Source organism: Pelophylax lessonae (genome assembly GCF_965119305.1).
Source record: "Pelophylax lessonae genome assembly, chromosome: 2".
NCBI classification, from domain to species: domain Eukaryota; kingdom Metazoa; phylum Chordata; class Amphibia; order Anura; family Ranidae; genus Pelophylax; species Pelophylax lessonae.
In genome coordinates this window covers 47339305-47357877 of record NC_138769.1, presented here as the reverse complement: position 1 = coordinate 47357877, position 18573 = coordinate 47339305, and the positions used below count along the sequence as shown (strand labels likewise).

Below are 18573 nucleotides of genomic sequence, written 5' to 3'. Positions count from 1 at the left end.
AAAGAAATAGTATTTGTAGCACCCTCCTAGGTAGGTGCTAGGAAAAGTATATATATAAATATATATATATATATATATATATATATATATATATATATATATATATATATATATATAATGCCCCTGTCTGCTTATCAGGGGGGCCTTATCATTCAGTTAGGCTTTCATGTGCTTCTAGGTTTGGTCTGTTGAGTCCAGGGAGTCTCCCCTCTGCATCCAATGAGGGCTCTTATTGGACAGTGGAGGAAACCGGGCCAATAGTGCACCCAGGCTTATAGCTATCTCAGTGGGCGGAGTTTGCTGCAATGCACCCTGGGATAAGATATAAGTCTGAGGGGGGCATGTGACAGGGGGTCTTTGGGCTGTCTCTCCTCCTGTCAGAGCAAGTAAAGGTTTTCCAGGGCAGTCGGCCTAGAGGACCGGAGGCTGAGCTGGGCTACAGGAAGGATCCAGAATGCTGTGGACCAAGTGGAGTTGCTAGGCAGAAGTTTCCTGGAAAAACAGTGTTGTGAGTACTCGAAACTGCCCAGGGGACTGCATAGAGAGAGGGCCACTCCAAAAGGTCAAAGGGATCCGGGAGCCAGCTAACCAGTAGTGGTGGCTTGGAAAGGGGGGCCAGTGTCTAAGCCCTGAAGATTAGAGAGAAAAAGGGGGCATAGGTGCAGTCCTTGAAGCGTTTAGCAGTGCAGCAGTATGTTCAAGTAGCTACCTCAGCAGGAGTGCTTAGGAGAGGTTGAGAAGGACTTCTTTAGTTAGAAAGCAGTCCCAAGTCAATTCAGCTTTAACAGGCATCCAGCCAGCGCTAACCAGCATCAAGTCAACGTTGATAGGCATTCAGCCAGCGTCAAGTCAGCGCCAAACAGCAATATTCAAGTGTCTCCACCAAATGTGCCTAGTTTAGTTCCAGGAGTATCCCACTCATCCCTTCTCCCATCCAAGTTACCAAATAAATACAAAAAACCCAAAGATACTTGACTGGTCATTGTCTCAGTGCTCACACTTGGAGAACATGCTTAAATGTGCTGTTGTTGCTAGCAGTAACCCAGGGGGACCCATATCCAGCAAAACGGCTGGGAATTGTGCTAAAATATTAATCTTTAGATTGATATTGAATTGCTGTCTGGAGTTCAACTTTAAGCAATTAATTGTTTTTTTCAATAAGGGCAGAGTTCTACAATAGGTATGCTTATGAATATTTTTACTTTAAAGCACTCAGAAAGTAAATAAAAAGTGAAGCCACTTCTGAGCCTCCATGAAAAATATACAAGGTTTATTTCCAACTTTATTACAAACTGTGATCATGATATCCTGTTGGGAATAAATCCTGAGGATATCCAGTGCAAAGTCTAACACATTCAGTCATTTGCGAAATTTGAAAATGAGCATAAGGTGCCGAAATCAGGGATCTCTCAGAGAACTTCTTTGTTTGTCTCTTTGTAGAACGCCAGCTTGCAGATTTCACAAGTAGACTTCATGGGAACAAATCAAGGTGGAGTGACAGAATGCTGATTGGTTAAACAGTCTGAAAAGGGAAAAAAAGAAAAATTGCTGCAATTGTACTTTGCATGAACACAAATGATAAATACAATATAAAGTTATAAAAGTGTACAATGAGCAAGGGAAAGGTGAAGGACAATCATAGCACACAGTATCACAAAGCGAGAATCACAGCCTCTAAATGTAATGAGTAACTATAGCTGCCCTCACGTGTATATACAGTTTACGTGTGCGTATATTTTATATTGTGTTTATATATATATATATATATATATATATATATATATATATATATACAGAGGTTAAAGTAAGTATTGAACATGTCACCATTTTTCTAGGTAAATATATTTCCAAGCCTAGGTTCACACAGAGGGTGGGTTTGAAATTGTGCGAGTTCAGCTGAAAAACCCGCATGTCAGTGCAAGTTGGGGGGTGATTTGACAGATATCTCTGTGGGTTCATGATATAACCAAGCATGCGCCATCTTAAGTCTTCAGCATCCATTTTGTTCTTTATAGTGTTATATTTCACAGTTTCTCATGCTTTGGAAAGTGATGAGCTTGCATAATCTTTCTACACACTACAGTTTTCACATATTCCTCATACACTGGAATGTTTCAATTACTTGTACATCATGTGAATTCCCCAAAATGATACTTGTAGTTCATTCTTATCTAAGTCAGTCACAGACTAAATGTATTGTCCATTGTTCTATTTATATGTGAAAAATCCCATCATGGGTGGGACCGATTTTCTGTAACCTGTAGTGCAAATATACTGTTATAAAGCTGTGTTGAATAAATGATAGATCAGATATTCTCTGAGAAACTGTAAAATGCGTATGTGTCAAGTTAATCAGAAACGGACTCAGGCCTGCTGAGACGGAAGGGTCAAACCTGATCAGGTCATCAAGTCTACATACCCTGCTGAGACGGAAGGGTCAAACCTGATCAGGTCATCAAGTCTACATACCCTGCTGAGACGGAAGGGTCAAACCTGATCAGGTCATCAAATCAACATACCCTTAGGAGTGATCACCGCCAACAGTGAGCTCGTCCGGGATGGTCAAGTTCCATGTCCGGTAAGTGCTAAAATTTTATTTTGCCTTGCCGAGACCTTTGGTCACAACCATCACCGCCAACAGTTCATGCACAGATGTCTTGGAATCGCCCTCAAAGTCACCAAAAGTAGTGCAGAAACTACTTGTGGGAATTGGTGCGGCGCCGCAATGTCGGTGTTGCGCCGTTTTTTTGGAAGTTGCCATTGCCGGAAATAGGCTCAGATTTTACATGCAATTTGACATGTCAAATCGCATGTCAAATCAACCCGATGTGAACTGGGGCTAAAGGTGCTATTGACATAACATTTTCACCACATGTCGGTAACAACTCACTTGAGACTGAAGCAGCTGATATTAATTTGCACTGACAAGGATAAGGATTGCTTTCTAATTACTGATAGATTTCAGCTGGTGTCTTGGCTTTCCATGCCTTTTTCCACCTCCCTTTCTTCAATACTTTTTCCCTGTGTCATTCCATCTGAATACACATATGAGCTTACCGTTTAAGAACCCTGCCTCATAGAGACTGGAAAGGTGAAGGACAATCATAGCACACAGTATCACAAAGCAAGAATCACAGCCTCTAAATGTAATGAGTAACTATAGCTGCCCTCATGTGTACTGTATATACAGTTTATGTGTGCGTATATTTTATATTGTGTTTATATATATATATATATATATATATATATATATATTTTTTTTTTTTTTAACAGTATATATATATATATATATATATATATATACACATATATATATCTATACACAGTATATATATATATATATATATATATATATATATATATATATATATATATATACAGAGGTTAAAATAAGTATTGAACATGTCACCATTTTTCTAGGTAAATATATTTCCAAGCCTAGGTTCACACAGAGGGCTGGTTTGAAATCGTGCGAGTTCAGCCGAAAAACCCGCATGTCAGTGCAAGTTCGTGGGGCGATTTGACAGACATCTGTGTGGGTTCATGATAGAATATAATGAACCAAGGATGCGCCATCTTAAGTCTTCAGCATCCATTTTGTTCTTTACAGTGTTACAGTGCCTTGCAAAAGTATTCGGCCCCCTTGAACTTTGCGACCTTTTGCCACATTTCAGGCTTCAAACATAAAGATATAAAACTGTAATTTTTTGTGAAGTATCAACAACAAGTGGGACACAATCATGAAGTGGAACGGAATTTATTGGATATTTAAAACTTTGTTAACAAATAAAAAAATGAAAAATTGGGCGTGCAAAATTATTCAGCCCCTTTACTTTCAGTGCAGCAAACTCTCTCCAGAAGTTCAGTGAGGATCTCTGAATGATCCAATGTTGACCTAAATGACTAATGATGATAAATAGAATCCACCTGTGTGTAATCAAGTCTCCGTATAAATGCACCTGCACTGTGATAGTCTCAGAGGTCCGTTTAAAGCGCAGAGAGCATCATGAAGAACAAGGAACACACCAGGCAGGTCCGAGATACTGTTGTGGAGAAGTTTAAAGCCGGATTTGGATACAAAAAGATTTCCCAAGCTTTAAACATCCCAAGGAGCACTGTGCAAGCGATAATTTTGAAATGGAAGGAGTATCAGACCACTGCAAATCTACGAAGACCTGGCCGTCCCTCTAAACTTTCAGCTCATACAAGGAGAAGACTGATCAGAGATGCAGCCAAGAGGCCCATGATCACTCTGGATGAACTGCAGAGATCTACAGCTGAGGAGGGAGACTCTGTCCATAGGACAACAATCAGTCGTATACTGCACAAATCTGGCCTTTATGGAAGAGTGGCAAGAAAAAAGTAATTTCTTAAAGATATCCATAAAAAGTGTCATTTAAAGTTTGCCACAAGCCACCTGGGAGAGACACCAAACATGTGGAAGAAGGTGCTCTGGTCAGATGAAACCAAAATCGAACTTTTTGGCAACAATGCAAAACGTTATGTTTGGCGTAAAAGCAACACAGCTCATCACCCTGAACACACCATCCCCACTGTGAAACATGGTGGTGGCAGCATCATATTTTGGGCCTGCTTTTCTTCAGCAGGGACAGGGAAGATGGTTAAAATTGATGGGAAGATGGATGGAGCCAAATACAGGACCATTCTGGAAGAAAACCTGATGGAGTCTGCAAAAGACCTGAGACTGGGACGGAGATTTGTCTTCCAACAAGACAATGATCCAAAACATAAAGCAAAATCTACAATGGAATGGTTCACAAATAAACATATCCAGGTGTTAGAATGTCCAAGTCAAAGTCCAGACCTGAATCCAATCGAGAATCTGTGGAAAGAACTTAAAGCGGAGTTTCACCCTGGAATTTTTTTTTTTTTTAAAAAATACCCCTGGGACAGTCAGGGCTAGTGCATTCCACAATGGCTAGCCTCTGATCTGTCCCGGGTTGCACTTACCTGTTAGGACAAATACTTACCTTGAAAAAGTCTTGTCCAGCGCTGCCATCTCAGATGTGGGCAGCTTGAAGCCAGCGCGATCCTCTTCGGCGTCCTCTTCCGCCTTCTTCGGTCCCACGATGCCCTGCGCCGGCCCCGCCGTCACTTCTGGGCGCGCGCCCCGGAAATGACGTCGGGGCCGATGCAGGCGCAATGATTCCTGGGAGCGATGACGTTCAGCTCCCAGGAATCATTGCAGAGCCAGGAAGTGACGACGGGCCGCGGCCGAGGAAGGAGGAAGAAGGAAGTAAGGTAAGTATATTTTCTTCGCTACGAGGTAAGTAAAAAAAAAAAAAAAATGTGATTAGCCATTTGTTTTTCAGGTGACCCGGAGCGAGAAGATGGAGGTAAGTATAAAATTAGGGTGGAACTCCACTTTAAAACTGTTATTCACAAACGCTCTCCATCCAACCTCACTGAGCTCGAGCTGTTTTGCAAGGAGGAATGGGCAAAAATTTCAGTCTCTCGATGTACAAAACTGATAGAGACATACCCCAAGCGACTTACAGCTGTAATCGCAGCAAAAGATGGCGCTACAAAGTATTAACTTAAGGTGGCTGAATAATTTTGCATGCCCAATTTTTCAGTTTTTTATTTGTTAAAAAAGTTTGAAATATCCAATAAATTTCGTTCCACTTCATGATTGTGTCCCACTTGTTGTTGATTCTTCACAAAAAATTACAGTTTTATATCTTTATGTTTGAAGCCTGAAATGTGGCAAAAGGTCGAAAAGTTCAAGGTGGACGAATACTTTCGCAAGGCACTGTATATTTCACAGTTTCTCATGCTTTGGAAAGTGATGAGCTTGCATAAACTTTCTACACACAACAGTTCTCACATATTCCTCATACACTAGAATGTTTCAATTACTTGTACATCATGTGAATTCCCCAAAATGATACTTGTAGTTCATTCTTATCTAAGTCAGTCACAGACTAAATGTATTGTCCATTGTTCTATTTCTATGTGAAAAATGCCATCATGGGTGGGACCTATTTTCTGTAACCTGTAGTTAAATATACTGTTATAAAGCTGTGTTGAATAAATTATAGATCAGATCATCTCTGAGAAACTGTACACTGCATATGTGTCAAATTAATCAGAAACCCCAGGCCTGCTGAGATGGAAGGGTCAAACCTGATCAGGTCATCAAGACTACATACCCTTAGGAGTGATCACCGCCAACAATTTGGGGGCTCGTCCAGGATGATCAAGTTCCATGCCCGGTAAGTGCTAAATTTTTATTTTGCCTTGCCGAGACTTCTGGTCACGACCATAACCGCCAACAGTTCATGCACCGAAGTCTATTGAAATCACCCTTAAAGTCGCCAAAAGTAGTGCAGAAACGACTTTTGGGAATTGGTGCGGCGCCGCAAAGTCGGTGTTGCGACGATTTTTCGGAAGGTGCCATTGCCGGAAATAGGCTCAGATTTTACATGCAATTTGACATGTCAAATTGCATGTCAAATCAACCCGATGTGAACTGGGGCTAAAGGTGCTATTGACATAACATTTTCACCACATCTCGGTAACAACTCACTTGAGACTGAAGCAGCTGATATTAATTTGCACTGACATTGAGCAGGATTGCTTTCTAATTACTGATAGATTTCAGCTGGTGTCTTGGCTTTCCATGCCTTTTTCCACCTCCCTTTCTTTATGTGTTCATTACTTTTTCCCTGTGTCATTCCGTTTTAATACACATAACTTAATGTCTGAACGTATTTGCTTTGGTTTCTTTGCATGTATAAATTGCAGGGTTTGTTACAGATATGTGGTGAAAATGTCAAAAGCACCTTTAGAAATATATTTAACTAGAAAAATGGTGATGTGTTCAATACGTATTTTACCATCTATACTATAAATATATATATATATATATATATATATATATATATATATATATATATATATATTTACAGTATATATAAATACACACAAGTGCATCTAAAAAAATTAGGATATCATCAAAAAGTGTATTTATTTAGGTAATTCAATTCAAAAAGAGAAACTCATATAGATGCGTTACACACAGAGTGATATATTTCAAGCATTTCTTTCTTTTAATTTTGATGATTATGGCTTACAGCTTGTGAAAATCCCAAATGTTGTATCGCAGGCTAGAAAATTACATGAGACCAAGAAAAATAGAATTTAATACAGAAATGTTGCCTTACTGAAAAGTATGTCCATGTACAGTATAGTATGCACTTAATGATAAAAAGTGCAAGTGATGTTGGAACCGGCGCTACCACATAAATATTGTGTCTGTGCAATTCCATACACTGTATAATTCATATAAAACATATAAAAGTGCATATAGTGCTTAAACCAAAGTGCTGCGTGCTGTAAAACCTTTTATATATTCGCATGGGCTGTGCTCAGTGTACCATATAATCACATGTGTACATATAAAGTGCTGAGTGCTATTGATAACCACGTGTGTGATTGCGTGCTAAAACAAAGTTTGGCGCCAGTGGATGTACCACCGATTGCACCGTTGCTTACCGCACTCTTAGGTAGGTGGCTCAGCACTCCCTGGTCACTAGAACAGAAAACAAGCCTCCATTGCGTAGTATATCCTTGTTAGGGTGAAACAACGTAGCATCCACTCACATTTAGGGAGTTCACTATCAGCTTGAGGTGTTCGCCGGGTCGCTTCCGCGTTCCACCAGCTCAAACCACCGTTCCCGGAAGTGACGTACTGACGTACGCAAACCACGCCCTACGCGTTTCATCATACGACGTCATCTGGAGCGACACGCTCCAGATGACGTCGTATGACGAAACGCGTAGGGCGTGGTTTGCGTACGTCAGTACGTCACTTCCGGGAACGGTGGTTTGAGCTGGTGGAACGCGGAAGCGACCCGGCGAACACCTCAAGCTGATAGTGAACTCCCTAAATGTGAGTGGATGCTACGTTGTTTCACCCTAACAAGGATATACTACGCAATGGAGGCTTGTTTTCTGTTCTAGTGACCAGGGAGTGCTGAGCCACCTACCTAAGAGTGCGGTAAGCAACGGTGCAATCGGTGGTACATCCACTGGCGCCAAACTTTGTTTTAGCACGCAATCACACACGTGGTTATCAATAGCACTCAGCACTTTATATGTACACATGTGATTATATGGTACACTGAGCACAGCCCATGCGAATATATAAAAGGTTTTACAGCACGCAGCACTTTGGTTTAAGCACTATATGCACTTTTATATGTTTTATATGAATTATACAGTGTATGGAATTGCACAGACACAATATTTATGTGGTAGCGCCGGTTCCAACATCACTTGCACTTTTTATCATTCTACTACCTCAGTGGTAGGTTGGGGGCAGCTTACACCACCATCATTTTTTAGTCCAAAAAGTACTGAAACTCCATAGCGCTGGTATTTAAACCCTTTTCATAGTATGCACTTAATACTTGGTCAATACTTGGTCGGGGCTCCTTTTGCATGAATTACTGCATCATTGTGGCGCGGCTTTGATAGTGGCCTTCAGCTCGTCTGCATTGTTGGGTCTGGTGTCTCTCATCTTCCTCCTGACAATACCCCACAAATTCTCTATGGGGTTTAGGTCAGGCCAGGGCCGGTGCAAGGATTTTTGTCTACACAGGCGAAGGTGCATTTTAGTGCCCCCCCACTGTCTACAGCCTCGCTGGTACCTCCTTTATGTTGTGCCCCTAATGTGATGGAGCGAAGAATGAATGACATTACACAGCATTAAAAATGTAAGGAAGCTTGCAGGTGAGGCAAACAAAAATCTACAAGCTGAGCCCAATAGGAGAGAGGGCGCAGCTTTAAGTAATGCATACCTCCCAACACAGAATGCAGGGGACAGGAATATTACGCACAGAATACAGGGGGCAGGAGTGTAATGCCAACAATGCAGGGGGCAGGAGTGCAATGCCCAAAATGCAGGGGGCAGGAGAGCAATGCCCAGAATGCAGGGGGCAGGGGTGTAATGCCCAGAATGCATGCCTTGTTACCACTTGGATACATATGACCATTTTCCCGAGCTTCCTTACCGTTGGCTACATTGTTTTAATATAAGTGGGATTTCCTTTAATTCACATCTTAGTTCACTGCTGTTAATCATTATCACTTGTTACTTTATCTCTAACCTTCTGGTACCTTATTTTACCTTCACACATTGTATGTGAAGAATTCTGTTAACCGGAAACCATGTCTATTCCTTCTGTAACCCAAGTGCCTTTCCACTGCTGTAAATTGTAAAACCGATAAATACACTGAACAAGACATGACAAGAAGATTGTTTTTACACTGAACAAAATTATAAACGCAACACGTATGTTTTTGCCCCCATTTTTCATGAGATGAACTCAAAGATTTAAGACTTATTTATGTACACAAAAGGCCTATTACTCTCAAATATTGTTCACAAATCTGGCTAAATCTGTGTTAATGAGTAGGGTTGAGCGGACACCTAGATGTCCGTGTTCGACGGGTTCGGCCGAACTTTAAAAAAAAGTCCGGGTCCGTGTCCCGGACTTTTACCGAACTTTTCCCGGACACCGAACCCCATTGAAGTCAATGGGGACCCGAACTTTAAGGCACTAAAATGGCTCTAAAACACCAAAGGAAAGGGCTAGAGTGCTGCAAATGGCAGCAAAACGTAATTAAGAGCATGGCAAGTGCTCTGCAAACAAATGTGGATAGGGAAATAACTTAAAACAACAAAAAAAAACAGAAAAATAAAACAATGTTCTTCTTCATCTCTGAAGGACGAGGCCCATATGGAGTAGGAGGGAGGTTGAGGTGGTGGTGGATGTGGCGGTGACATAGGCGTGCGCACAGGGTGTGCTGGGTGTGCCTGGGCACACCCTAATCACCTAGGGCACATAGCATTGCCAGTGAGGAGATGGGAAAGATCTCCCTGGGACCTGCTCTGCTCTATTTCTCCTTGCCTACAGGTACATGGCCCCGATACATTACTCTCCCTGCTGGCAAACACATGCATGTGTATTTCAACTTTGGGGTGCACACCTTAATGCAATAGGCTGCGCACACCTATCGGCGGTGTAGGTGGAAGCGGCGGTGGAGGAGGACCAGGGCCGGATTAACAGCATCATGGGCTTGGTGCTGAGGATTTTGAAGGGCCTTAAGGGCCGTGCCTTGCCATGCACCCAGAGGAGGAAGGGTGCAGCCATGCATGCCTAATTCAACATGGGATGCTGTCTCTGAAGCCCATAAACACATCCATGCATCGCCAACTGTCCCTCCTTGTCCGGCCTTCACGCTGTGTGGGGAGGTTCTGAGGGTGCTGCCTGGGGAAGCGAGCATAGAAGCCAGACTTCTGTGTTTACAAGTGACAGAAGAGCGGTAACAGTGAATATGGCCAACCCGGGGCCTATATAAAAGGTAGGGGCCTGGAGCTGCAGCTCCAATAGCCCCTACATTAATCTGGCCCTGAGGAGGAGGACGAGGTAGCCAACACTGCTTCTTTTCAAAAATTTTAAATGAGGGTACACCCCAAAAGAGTGAGAAAGAGCAAAAATGGAACAATGGGTGGGTAAGGTCGGTATCCATTGCTATTCTGCATAAGGTACGGAAAAGTCCCGTGGGATCCATGCCTGGTTCATTTTAATGAACGTGAGCTTGTCCACATTGTCTCTGGACAGGCGGCTGCGCTTGTCTGTTATAACGCCCCCAGCCGTGCTAAATACCCGTTCAGATAATACACTGGCTGCAGGGCACGCCAGCACCTCCAAGGCGTAAAGGGCAAGCTCAGGCCATGTGCCCAATTTGGAGACCCAGAAGTTGAAGGGGGCAGACCCGTCATTCACTACATGTAGGCGTGTGCACACATACTGCTCCACCATGTTGGTAAAATGCTGCCTCCTGCTAAGACGTTCCATCTGAGCTGCTGGTGCTGCTGTTTGTTGTGGCGTGCTGACAAAGCTTTTCCACATTTCGGCCATGCTAACCCTGCCTTCTGAGGTGCTGGCGGTGCCCTGGTTGCGTTGGCGACCTCCTCCTCCTCCTCCTCTGCCTTGTGCTTCCACTGTGGCCCCGCTGTCAGATGGGAATGCCAGCAGCATGGCGTCTACCAGCGTGCGCTTGTACTCGCGCATCTTGCGATCGCGCTCCAGTGAGTGAATTAAGGACGGTACGTTGTCCTTGTAACGGGGATCCAGCAGCGTGGCCACCCAGTAATCAGCACAAGTTAGAATGTGGGCAACTCGGCGGTCGTTGTGGAGACACTGCAGCATGTAATCGCTCATGTGTGCCAGGCTGCCCAGAGGCAACGAAAGGCTGTCCTCTGTGGGAGGTGTATCGTCCGTGTCCTCTGTATCCCCCCAGCCACGCACCAGTGATGGCCATGAGCTGGCCTGGGTGCCACCCTGCTGTGAACATGGTTCCATCTCCTCCTCCAGCTCCTCCTCCTCCTCATCCTCCTCATCCTCCAGAACTGTGCCCCTGCTGGACAATTGCGTCCCTGGCGTTTGCGTGTGCAGGAACCCACCCTCGGAGCCCCTTGCGAATGACTGCCCTGAAAGCCTTGGAAATGTTACCTCTTCATCCTCCTCCTCCTCCTCATCCTGTGCCACATCCTCTTCCATCATCGCCCGAATTGTTTTTTCAAGGAGGCATAGAAGTGGGATAGTTAAGCTGAGAACGGCGTCATTGCCACTGGCCATGTTGGTGGAGTACTCAAAACAGCGCAACAAGGCACACAGGTCTCGCATGGAGGCCCAGTTATTGGTGGTGAAGTGGTGCTGTTCCGCAGAGCGACTCACGCGTGCGTGCTGCAGCTGAAACTCCACTATGGCCTGCTGCTGCTCGCACAGTCTTTCCAGCATGTGCAAGGTGGAGTTCCACCTTGTGGGCACGTCACATATGAGGCGGTGAGCGGGAAGGCCGAAGTTACGATGCAGCGCTGCCAGGCGAGCAGCAGCAGGGTGAGAACGCCGAAAGTGCGCACAAACGGCCCGCACTTTCTGCAGCAGCTCTGACATATCGGGTAGTTTTTAAGGAACCTCTGCACCACCAAATTCAGCACATGCGCCAGGCAAGGGATGTGCGTCAAACCGGCTAGGCCCAGAGCTGCTATGAGATTTCGCCCGTTATCGCACACCACCAGGCCGGGCTTGAGGCTCGCTGGCAGCAACCACTCATTTGTCTGCTGTTCCATGCTCCTCCACAACTCCTGCGCGGTGTGTGGTTTGTCCCCCAAACAGGCAAGTTGTAAAACTGCCTGCTGTCGTTTACCCCTGGCCGTGCTGAAGTTGGTGGTGAAGGTGTTACGCTGTCCGGATGAGGAGGCGGTAGAGGATGAGGAAGCGGAGTAGGAGGAGTTAGGAACAGGAGGCAAACTGAAGCGCCCTGCAATCCTCGGTGGTGGAAGGACATGCGCCAAATTGCTATCCGCCTCAGGCCCATCCGCCACTGCATTTACCCAGTGTGCCGTTAGGGAGATATAACGCCCCTGACCGTGCTTACTGGTCCACGTATCCGTAGTTAGGTGGACCTTGGCACAGATGGCGTTGCGCAGTGCACACCTGATATTTTCCCCCACTTGGTTGTGCAGGGAAGGGATGGCTTGCCTGGAAAAGTAGTGGCGGCTGGGCACGACGTACTGTGGGACAGCCACCGACATAAGGTTTTTAAAACTGTGCGTCTCCACCAGACGGAATGACAGCATTTCAAAGGCCAATAATTTTGAAATGCTGGCATTCAGGGCTAGGGATCGCGGGTGGGTAGGGGGGTACTTCCTCTTCCTCTCAAGTGTTTGGGAGATGGAAAGCTGAACGCTTCCACGGGACATTGTGGAGATGGTTGTTGGTGACCCAGGTGGTGGTGTTGCTGACAGATCGTCTGTTTGCGGGGTGGCAGGTGCCGGTATCACTACAGATGTGGCTGGAGCGGCCGAGACTGCAGCAGAAGAGGAAGCAGGATGAGCCAGAGACGTTTCTTGGTTTTGAAGGTGTGTACTCCACTGCAGCTCGTGCTTTGCACTTAGATGCCTGATCATGCAGGTTGTGCTCAGGTTGAGAAGGTTTATGCCTCGCTTCAAGCTCTGATTGCACAGGGTGCAAACCACTCGTGTCCTGTCATCAGCACATTTTCTAAAGAACTTCCACGCTAGAGAACTCCTTTGAGCTGACTTTGGTGCGCTCGTTCCCTTGCTGCGTTGGGCAGTAGCGGGCGTAGTGTCTAGGGCACGGCCGCTCCGCTTCTGCACCCTGCTCCCTCTTCTGCTGTGCTGGTGGCTCTGTGCGACCACCGCCTCTTCCTCCAAACTACTCAGGTCACCTGCATGACGTTCATTCCATGTGGGGTCGAGGACCTCATCGTCCTCCACATCATCTTCCACCCAGTCTTCACCCCTGCCCTCCTTGTCGGTCTCCACAATGCTGAACGCCGCAGCAGTTGGCACCTGCGTTTCGTCATCATCGGAGACGTGCTGCGATGATCCTTGCATGTACTCATCTTGAGAAATAAGTGGTTGGGCATCGCTGCACTCAATCTCTTCCACTTCTGGGGCAGGGCTAGGTGGATGGCCCTGGGAAACCCTGCTGACAGAGTCCTCAAAAAGAATAAGAGACTGCTGTATGGCTTGGGGCTCAGACTGCTGGCCTGATTTGCAAGGGGGTGAGGTGAAAGACGGTTGGACATTGGCTGCAGGTGCCAACTCTGACCTTTCTGCAGTAGACTGGGTGGGAGACAATGTGAAGGAACTGGAGGCACTGTCAGCAGCAAACCAATCTACTATCGCCTCAACTTGTTCTGGCCTCATCACTTCTAGGGGCGTTTGATGCCCTACCAAATACTGATGCAGGTTCTGTCGCCTACTCACACTTGAGGAAGGTGTTTCACTTGTGCGTGTAGCTGGCACAGATCGACCACGTCCTCTCCTTGCAACAGGAGCTCTACCAGCAGCACCACGACCCAGGCCACGGCCCTTATTTGACGGTCTCCTCATATTTCTGTAATTTAAGATCTTGCCCTAGAAAGGTTTTTATTGAATAGCGGAATAGGAAATATGATCCAAAAAAGTGTATGTATCTCGCACGTACAAAACCACACTAGGCCCCAATTACTATTGTTTCTACCCCTAAAAGGATGGATGAGGAGTAGGAGGAGTATGGAACAGACAGCACCCTCAAATCTTCAGAAGTATGAGATGAACCCCAAAAACTTGGAAAGGTGGATCTCACACGTACCGACACAGACTATCCCGCAATTCAATTGATCCTCAAAGGTTTTTATTGAATAGCGGAATAGGAAATATGATCAAAAAAAGTGTATGTATCTCGCACGTACACAACCACACTAGGCCCCAATTACTATTGTTTGTACCCCTAAAAGGATGGATGAGGAGTAGGAGGAGGAATATGGAACAGGCAGCACCCTCAAATCTTCAGAAGTATGAGATGAACCCCAAAAACTTGGAAAGGTGGATCTCACACGTACCGACACAGACTATCCCGCAATTCAATTGATCCTCAAAGGTTTTTATTGAATAGCGGAATAGGAAATATGATCAAAAAAAGTGTATGTATCTCGCACGTACACAACCACACTAGGCCCCAATTACTATTGTTTGTACCCCTAAAAGGATGGTTGAGCAGTAGGAGCAGGAGTATGGAACAGGCAGCACCCTCAAATCTTCAGAAGTATGAGATGAACCCCAACAACTTGGAAAGGTGGATCTCACACGTACCGACACAGACTATCTCGCAATTGAATTGATCCCCAAAGGTTTTAATTGAATAGCGGAATAGAAAATATGATCAAAAAGAAAGTGTATGTATCTCGCACGTACACCACCACACTAGGCCCCAACTACTATTGTTTGTACCCCTAAAAGGATGGTTGAGCAGTAGGAGGAGGAGTATGGAACAGGCAGCACCCTCAAATCTTCAGAAGTATGAGATGAACCCCAAAAACTTGGAAAGGTGGATCTCTCTCACACGTACCAACACAGACTATCCCCCAATTTAACTGATCCCCAAAGGTTTTTGATTAAATAGCGGAATAGAAAATATGATCCAAAAAAAGTGTATGTATATCACACGTACACAACCACACTAGGCCCCAATTACTATTGTTTGTACCCCTAAAAGGCTAGATGAGGAGTAGGGGGGGTATGGAACAGGCAGCACCCTCAAACCTTCAGAAGTATGAGATGAACCCCAACAACTTGGAAAGGTGGATCTCTCTCACACGTACCAACACAGACTATCCCCCAATTTAACTGATCCCCAAAGGTTTTTGATTAAATAGCGGAATAGAAAATATGATCCAAAAAAAGTGTATGTATATCACACGTACACAACCACACTAGGCCCCAATTACTATTGTTTGTACCCCTAAAAGGCTAGATGAGGAGTAGGGGGAGTATGGAACAGGCAGCACCCTCAAACCTTCAGAAGTATGAGATGAACCCCAACAACTTGGAAAGGTGGATCTCTCTCACACGTACCAACACAGACTATCCCCCAATTTAACTGATCCCCAAAGGTTTTTGATTAAATAGCGGAATAGAAAATATGATCCAAAAAAAGTGTATGTATATCACACGTACACAACCACACTAGGCCCCAATTACTATTGTTTGTACCCCTAAAAGGCTAGATGAGGAGTAGGGGGGGTATGGAACAGGCAGCACCCTCAAACCTTCAGAAGTATGAGATGAACCCCAACAACTTGGAAAGGTGGATCTCTCTCACACGTACCAACACAGACTATCCCCCAATTTAACTGATCCCCAAAGGTTTTTGATTAAATAGCGGAATAGAAAATATGATCCAAAAAAAGTGTATGTATATCACACGTACACAACCACACTAGGCCCCAATTACTATTGTTTGTACCCCTAAAAGGCTAGATGAGGAGTAGGGGGGGTATGGAACAGGCAGCACCCTCAAACCTTCAGAAGTATGAGATGAACCCCAACAACTTGGAAAGGTGGATCTCTCTCACACGTACCAACACAGACTATCCCCCAATTTAACTGATCCCCAAAGGTTTTTGATTAAATAGCGGAATAGAAAATATGATCCAAAAAAAGTGTATGTATATCACACGTACACAACCACACTAGGCCCCAATTACTATTGTTTGTACCCCTAAAAGGCTAGATGAGGAGTAGGGGGAGTATGGAACAGGCAGCACCCTCAAACCTTCAGAAGTATGAGATGAACCCCAACAACTTGGAAAGGTGGATCTCTCTCACACGTACCAACACAGACTATCCCCCAATTTAACTGATCCCCAAAGGTTTTTGATTAAATAGCAGAATAGAAAATATGATCCAAAAAAAGTGTATGTATATCACACGTACACAACCACACTGGGCCCCAATTACTATTGTTTGTACCCCTAAAAGGCTAGATGAGGAGTAGGGGGAGTATGGAACAGGCAGCACCCTCAAACCTTCAGAAGTATGAGATGAACCCCAACAACTTGGAAAGGTGGATCTCTCTCACACGTACCAACACAGACTATCCCCCAATTTAACTGATCCCCAAAGGTTTTTGATTAAATAGCGGAATAGAAAATATGATCCAAAAAAAGTGTATGTATATCACACGTACACAACCACACTAGGCCCCAATTACTATTGTTTGTACCCCTAAAAGGCTAGATGAGGAGTAGGGGGGGTATGGAACAGGCAGCACCCTCAAACCTTCAGAAGTATGAGATGAACCCCAACAACTTGGAAAGGTGGATCTCTCTCACACGTACCAACACAGACTATCCCCCAATTTAACTGATCCCCAAAGGTTTTTGATTAAATAGCGGAATAGAAAATATGATCCAAAAAAAGTGTATGTATATCACACGTACACAACCACACTAGGCCCCAATTACTATTGTTTGTACCCCTAAAAGGCTAGGAGTAGGGGGAGTATGGAACAGGCAGCACCCTCAAACCTTCAGAAGTATGAGATGAACCCCAACAACTTGGAAAGGTGGATCTCTCTCACACGTACCAACACAGACTATCCCCCAATTTAACTGATCCCCAAAGGTTTTTGATTAAATAGCGGAATAGAAAATATGATCCAAAAAAAGTGTATGTATATCACACGTACACAACCACACTAGGCCCCAATTACTATTGTTTGTACCCCTAAAAGGCTAGATGAGGAGTAGGGGGAGTATGGAACAGGCAGCACCCTCAAACCTTCAGAAGTATGAGATGAACCCCAACAACTTGGAAAGGTGGATCTCTCTCACACGTACCAACACAGACTATCCCCCAATTTAACTGATCCCCAAAGGTTTTTGATTAAATAGCGGAATAGAAAATATGATCCAAAAAAAGTGTATGTATATCACACGTACACAACCACACTAGGCCCCAATTACTATTGTTTGTACCCCTAAAAGGCTAGATGAGGAGTAGGGGGGGTATGGAACAGGCAGCACCCTCAAACCTTCAGAAGTATGAGATGAACCCCAACAACTTGGAAAGGTGGATCTCTCTCACACGTACCAACACAGACTATCCCCCAATTTAACTGATCCCCAAAGGTTTTTGATTAAATAGCGGAATAGAAAATATGATCCAAAAAAAGTGTATGTATATCACACGTACACAACCACACTAGGCCCCAATTACTATTGTTTGTACCCCTAAAAGGCTAGATGAGGAGTAGGGGGGGTATGGAACAGGCAGCACCCTCAAACCTTCAGAAGTATGAGATGAACCCCAAAAACTTGGAAAGGTGGATCTCTCTCACACGTACCAACACAGACTATCCCCCAATTTAACTGATCCCCAAAGGTTTTTGATTAAATAGCGGAATAGAAAATATGATCCAAAAAAAGTGTATGTATATCACACGTACACAACCACACTAGGCCCCAATTACTATTGTTTGTACCCCTAAAAGGCTAGGAGTAGGGGGAGTATGGAACAGGCAGCACCCTCAAACCTTCAGAAGTATGAGATGAACCCCAACAACTTGGAAAGGTGGATCTCTCTCACACGTACCAACACAGACTATCCCCCAATTTAACTGATCCCCAAAGGTTTTTGATTAAATAGCGGAATAGAAAATATGATCCAAAAAAAGTGTATGTATATCACACGTACACAACCACACTGGGCCCCAATTACTATTGTTTGTACCCCTAAAAGGCTAGATGAGGAGTAGGGGGAGTATGGAACAGGCAGCACCCTCAAACCTTCAGAAGTATGAGATGAACCCCAACAACTTGGAAAGGTGGATCTCTCTCACACGTACCAACACAGACTATCCCCCAATTTAACTGATCCCCAAAGGTTTTTGATTAAATAGCGGAATAGAAAATATGATCCAAAAAAAGTGTATGTATATCACACGTACACAACCACACTAGGCCCCAATTACTATTGTTTGTACCCCTAAAAGGCTAGATGAGGAGTAGGGGGGGTATGGAACAGGCAGCACCCTCAAACCTTCAGAAGTATGAGATGAACCCCAACAACTTGGAAAGGTGGATCTCTCTCACACGTACCAACACAGACTATCCCCCAATTTAACTGATCCCCAAAGGTTTTTGATTAAATAGCGGAATAGAAAATATGATCCAAAAAAAGTGTAT

At 44.6% G+C, this 18573-nt stretch overlaps 1 protein-coding gene across 1 annotated transcript in view; it reads right to left on the bottom strand.

The window, feature by feature from the left end:
- Positions 1 to 1248: 1248 nt before the first annotated feature.
- Positions 1249 to 18573, bottom strand: part of LOC309545908 (adapter SH3BGRL-like) — a 174721-nt gene continuing 157396 nt past the window's right edge. Inside the window, exon 7 of the mRNA XM_082245329.1 lies at positions 1249 to 1522. The gene's annotated coding sequence lies outside the window, so the exon portion shown is untranslated. The remainder of the gene's footprint in view (positions 1523 to 18573) is intronic.